The sequence below is a fragment of the Entelurus aequoreus genome, linkage group LG21 (genome assembly GCF_033978785.1).
Source record: "Entelurus aequoreus isolate RoL-2023_Sb linkage group LG21, RoL_Eaeq_v1.1, whole genome shotgun sequence".
Classification (NCBI taxonomy): Eukaryota; Metazoa; Chordata; class Actinopteri; order Syngnathiformes; family Syngnathidae; genus Entelurus; species Entelurus aequoreus.
In genome coordinates this window covers 5,216,635-5,222,803 of record NC_084751.1, presented here as the reverse complement: position 1 = coordinate 5,222,803, position 6,169 = coordinate 5,216,635, and the positions used below count along the sequence as shown (strand labels likewise).

Sequence of the window (6,169 nt, the reverse complement as noted above, 5' to 3'; positions counted from 1 at the left end):
AGCCAGTCCATTCTTTCATGTTGTCCATCCAGGACTTTCTCTGCCTGCCTCGTCTCCGCTTCCCCTCTACTTTGACAGGGAGGTGTGCATTGTGACATGACCAAACCAGGTCAGCTTGCGACGTTTAACTGTTGAGAGTAGAGGTTCCTGTTCGCCAGCATGGGTGGTAACTAAATGTCGAACATAATCATTTTCCCGGTGTTCACTGTATGATATATGTAGCATTCTTCTGTAAGACTTGCTTTCAAAGGACTGTATCCTGCGCTCAGTGTCCGCTGTGAGCGTCCAGCTCTCACAACCATAGAGTAGGGTGGAAAGAACAAGTGACTTATAGAGTCTGACCTTCACCTGGAAGCTGATGGTATTGCTTTTCCAGATACTGGTCAGTCTTGTCATGGCTGATGTTGCTATGCCGATTCGTGCTCTGATCTCTTTTGTGGAGCTGCCATCTTCACTCACAAAGGACCCGAGGTACTTAAAGGCCTACTGAAAGCCACTACTAGCGACCACGCAGTCTGATAGTTTATATATCAATGATGAAATCTTAACATTGCAACACATGCCAATACGGCCGGGTTAACTTATAAAGTGACATTTAAAACTTCCCGGGAAATATCCGGCTGAAACGTCGCGGTATGATGACGTATGCGCGTGACGAAGTCAGAGTAACGGAAGTTATGGTACCCCGTAGAATCCTATACAAAAAGCTCTGTTTTCATTTCATAATTCCACAGTATTCTGGACATCTTTTGCAATTTGTTTAATGAACAATGAAGGCTGCAAAGAAGACAGTTGTAGGTGGGATCGGTGTATTAGCAGCGGACTACAGCAACACAACCAGGAGGACTTTGTTGGAGCGCTAGCCGCGCTAGCCGCGCTAGCCGCGCTAGCCGCGCTAGCCGCCAACCTCACCTTGACTTCCTACGTCTCCGGGCCGCCAAACGCATCGGGTGAAGCCCTTCGTCCTTCTGCCGATCGCTAGAACGCAGGTGAGCACGGGTGTTGATGAGTAGATGAGGGCTGGCTGGCGTAGGTGGAGAGCTAATGTTTTTAGCATAGCTCTGTGAGGTCCCGTTGCTAAGTTGCTAAGTTAGCTTCAATGGCGTCGTTAGCAACAGCATTGTTAACCTTCGCCAGCCTGGAAAGCATTAACCGTGTATTTACATGTCCACGGTTTAATAGTATTGTTGATTTTCTATCTATCCTTCCAGTCAGGGGTTTATTTTTTTGTTTCTATATGCAGTTAAAGCACGATGCTATCACGTTAGCTCGTAGCTAAAGCATTTCGCCGATGTATTGTCGTGGAGATAAAAGGTACTGAATGTCCATTTGGCGTGCTCGACTCTCATTTTCAAGAGGATATAGTATCCCAGGTGGTTTAACATACAAATCCGTGATCCACAATAGAAAAAGGAGAGAGTGTGGAATCCAATGAGCCAGCTTGTACCTAAGTTACGGTCAGAGCGAAAAAAGATACGTCCATCACTGCCTCTCAAGTCCTTCACTGTAACGTTCCTCATCTACGAATCTTTCATCCTCGCTCAAATTAATGGGGTAATCATCACTTTCTCGGTCCAAATCTCTCTCGCTCCATTGTAAACAACGGGGAATTGTGAGGAATACTAGCTCCTGTGACGTCACGCTACTTCCGCTACAGGCAAGGCTTTTTTTTTATCAGCGAGCAAAAGTTGCGAACTTTATCGTCGATTTTCTCTACTAAATCCTTTCAGCAAAAATATGGCAATATCGCGAAATGATCAAGTATGACACGTAGAATGGATCTGCTGTTCCCGTTTAAATTTTAAAAAATCATTTCAGTAGGCCTTTAAAGTCCTTTACTTCCTCCAGGGTTTGTCCATTCAATGTGATGTTCGGTGGTGGTAAGTGATTGTGACTGTTGACCAGGATCTTGCTCTTCTCTGCACTTATCTCCATTCCATAAGCTCTCACAGCCTCCTCCAGTCTGGTGGTCAGTTCCTGGAGTTCCGCCTCACTTTTTCCCATAAGGTCAATGTCATCCGCGAAGCGAAGGTTGGAGACGGGTCTTCCTTCGATGGTAACGGAGGTGTGGAATTCTTGGAGTGCTTTTTCCATGATGTTCTCCAGGAAGACATTAAATAGGACAGGGGAGAGGAGACACCAATAGATGTTTTAAAAGGTTCTCCTTTGCTGTTGCTGATGAGAAGTGCACTGCTTGAGTCTGTATAAAGTGCTTGGATGACCTGAATGAGATTATTGTTGAAGTTGTCATTTCTGAGAACCTGCCATAGTCCTTCATGCCAGACACGGTCAAAGGCTTTTTTAAAGTCAATGAAGTTGTGGTATAAGTTGTGCTGGTGCTGAAGGTGCTTCTCAATCAGTAGTCTGACGTTGAAGATCTGTTCGGTGGTGCTCCGTTTTGGTCTGAATCCAGCCTGTTCCTCGGAAAGGAATTCCTCTGCCTTGTTCCTCAGTCTGTTCAGGATTATCCGCAGCATTACTTTGCTAGCGTGACAGATGAGGCTGATGGTTCTGTAATTTTGGCACTGCCTTGAATTCCCTTTCTTAGGGAGAGGGATAATCAGAGATTGGGTCCATTTTTGGGGCCACTGCTTGGTTTCCCAAATCTTTTGGCAGATGTGTGTCAGTGCTATTATAATGCTTCGCCCCCCATGCTTCCAAAGCTCTGCTGGGACGTTCTCGATGCCTGGTGATTTGCCGATTTTTAGGCTCTTTACTGCCTCCTCTACTTCAGCTTGCAGTATTGGTGCATCCTCGCATTCGCCACTAGGCTTCATAGCATTGGTTAGTATGGTGGGGTCTGGTGATATTGTATAGTTGTATAGTTCCTGGCAATACTCTGTCCACCGTTGTGTTATTTCTGCTTTCTCTGTTAGTAGAGATCCATGCTTGTCTTCTATTACTGGTTGTTGTGTCCTTGTCAGTTTCTTCAGCGTAGCGTAGGCTGCTTTACTGTTGCCCTGCCGTATCCCTGCATCTATGCTTTCACATTGTTCTGTGATCCACTTTTCTTTTGCTTCCCTCGTCATCTTCCTGATGTTTCTGTTCACAGAGGTATGCTGCTTTGCTGCCTCTGGGTCATCCTTCTTTGTCTTTTTGAGGGCCCTTCTGAGGTCACATTGGTCTAGGATGTCATCAGTGATCCATGGTTTGTTTTTCTTCCTGTCCTTCCCTAGTACTTCAGTTGCTGATTCTATGATTGCTTTCTCCATGTTATCTGTCAGTGAGTCTATGTCTTGTACTAAGTTAAGTGTTGCAAATTTCCCTCCTATGTTTGCCTCAAATATTCCTGCAACTTGTGGGTCTTTAGGGTTAGGGTTAGGGTTAGGGTTAGGGTTACTTTTTTCTCGTAAAATTTGGGAATTTTTTTTTCAAATTTTGACTTCTTTTTAATATGACTTTTTTTTAAATGATGATTTTTGTTGCTCATAATCAATAATGACTTCATTCTTGAATGATGCCTTTTTCTTTTAAAGTTATGACTTCTTTTGTAAATGTATGATTTTTGTTCAATCATAATAAATCATGACTTTTATCTCGTATAAAATGATGTTTTCTTTTAAAATAATGAATTTCTTTTTGTAAAACTGAGTTTTTTTCAAATTATGACTTTTTGTAAATATGACTTTTTTGTCATAATATATTATGACTTTTTTCTTGTCAAATTATAACTTTTGTCTTGTAATAAATGCTGACTTGTTTTGTAAAATTATGACTTTTTTTCATGTAAAATTATAACTTTTTTCTCAAAAGCGATTATGTATTTTTCTAGTAAAATTGTGACATATTTCTCTAAAAATAATATGTTTTCCTCATAAATTTATATATATTTTTTTAAACTGTGACTTTTTTGTAAAATTCTAACTTTTTTCTAATTAGATTATGAATTTTTCTTGTAAAAGTATGACTTTTTATTTTTCGTGTGCAAAATTCAAATTTTTCTTGTAAAATATAACTTTTTCCTAATAAGATGAAGATTATTTTCCTGTAATGATGACTTATTCTTTATCCTGTAAAAATTGAGGAATTTTTCCTTTACAATTATGACTTTTTTCTAAAAATATGACATTTTATCATGAAAAATTATGCTTTTTGCATTCAAAATTGTGATTTCTTGCTCGTAAAATTAGAACTTTTTTCTCGAAAGAGATGATGGGTTTTTCTAGAAGTTTTTTTTCTCTTAAAATCATAATTTTTTTCTCACAATAAATGATGACTTTTTCTTTTAACTTGTGACTTTAAAAAAAATAAAAAAAATAATGGCATTTCTTTATTTAATTATGAATATTTTCTGGTAAAAATATGACTTTTAATTTGTTCCTGTAAAATGTGACGTTTTTATGTAAAATTTCCTTTTTTGGTGTAAAATATAACTTCTTCCTAATTACATGAAGACTATTTTCCTGTAATGGTGACTTATTCTTTTAAAATGATGACCTTTTTCCTGTAAAAAATGATGACTTTTTCCTTTAAAATGATGACTTTTTACGTAAAAATATGATATTTTATCATGAAAAATTATGTTTTTCTTTCAAAATTGTGAGTTCTTGCTCGTAAAAGTATAACTTTTTTCTCGAAAGAGATGAGGGATTTCTGTAAAAAAAATAAATAATTTTTTCCTCACAATAAATGATGACTTTTTCTTTTACCTTGTGACTTTTTTTGTAAAATGTTGATATTTCTCTAATTATGAATATTTTCTTGTAAAAATATGACTTTTAATTTGTTCCTGTAAAATGTGACGTTTTTATGTAAAATTTCCTTTTTTGGTGTAAAATATAACTTCTTCCTAATTACATGAAGACTATTTTCCTGTAATGGTGACTTATTCTTTTAAAATGATGACCTTTTTCCTGTAAAAAATGATGACTTTTTCCTTTAAAATGATGACTTTTTACGTAAAAATATGATATTTTATCATGAAAAATTATGTTTTTCTTTCAAAATTGTGAGTTCTTGCTCGTAAAAGTATAACTTTTTTCTCGAAAGAGATGAGGGATTTCTGTAAAAAAAAAAAATAATTTTTTCCTCACAATAAATGATGACTTTTTCTTTTACCTTGTGACTTTTTTTGTAAAATGTTGATATTTCTCTAATTATGAATATTTTCTTGTAAAAATATGACTTTTAATTTGTTCCTGTAAAATGTGACGTTTTTATGTAAAATTTCCTTTTTTGGTGTAAAATGATAACTTCTTCCTAATTACATGAAGACTATTTTCCTGTAATGGTGACTTATTCTTTTAAAATGATGACTTTTTATGTAAAAATATGATATTTTGTCATGAAAAATTATGTTTTCTTTCAAAATTGTGAGTTCTTGTTCGTAAAAGTATAACTTTTTTCTCGGAAGAGATGATGGATTTCTCTCTAAAAAAAAAATTCTCTTAAAATCATAATTTTTTTCTCACAATAAATGATGACTTTTTCTTTTACCTTGTGACTTTTTTTTGTAAAATGTTGATATTTCTCTATTTAATTATGAATATTTTCTTGTAAAAATATGACTTTTAATTTGTTCCTGTAAAATGTGACGTTTTGTTGTAAAATTTCCTTTTTTGGTGTAAAATGATAACTTCTTCCTAATTACATGAAGACTATTTTCCTGTAATGATGACTTATTCTTTTAAAATGATGACCTTTTTCCTGTAAAAATTGAGGAATTTTTCCTTTAAAATTATGACTTTTTTCTAAAAATATGACATTTTATCATGAAAAATTATGCTTTTTGCATTCAAAATTGTGATTTCTTGCTCGTAAAATTAGAACTTTTTTCTCGAAAGAGATGATGGATTTTTCTAGAAGTTTTTTTTCTCTTAAAATCATAATTTTTTTCTCACAATAAATGATGACTTTTTCTTTTACCTTGTGACTTTTTTTTGTAAAATGTTGACATTTCTCTATTTAATTATGAATATTTTCTTGTAAAAGTATGACTTTTAATTTGTTCCTGTAAAATGTGACGTTTTTATGTAAAATTTGCCTTATTTTGTGTAGAATATAACTTTTTCATGAAGACTATTTTCCTGTAATGGTGACTTATTCTTTTAAAATGATGACCTTTTTCCTTTTAAAATGAAGGCTTTTTACATAAAAATATGATATTTTATCATGAAAAATTATGTTTTTTCTTTCAAAATTGTGATTTCTTGCTCGTAAACGTATAACT

General features: G+C 35.0%; 1 protein-coding gene across 2 annotated transcripts in view; it reads left to right on the top strand.

The window, feature by feature from the left end:
• Window positions 1-6,169, top strand: part of LOC133638841 (glutamate receptor ionotropic, delta-1-like) — an 81,601-nt gene that overhangs the window by 52,143 nt on the left and 23,289 nt on the right. The window lies entirely within an intron of this gene.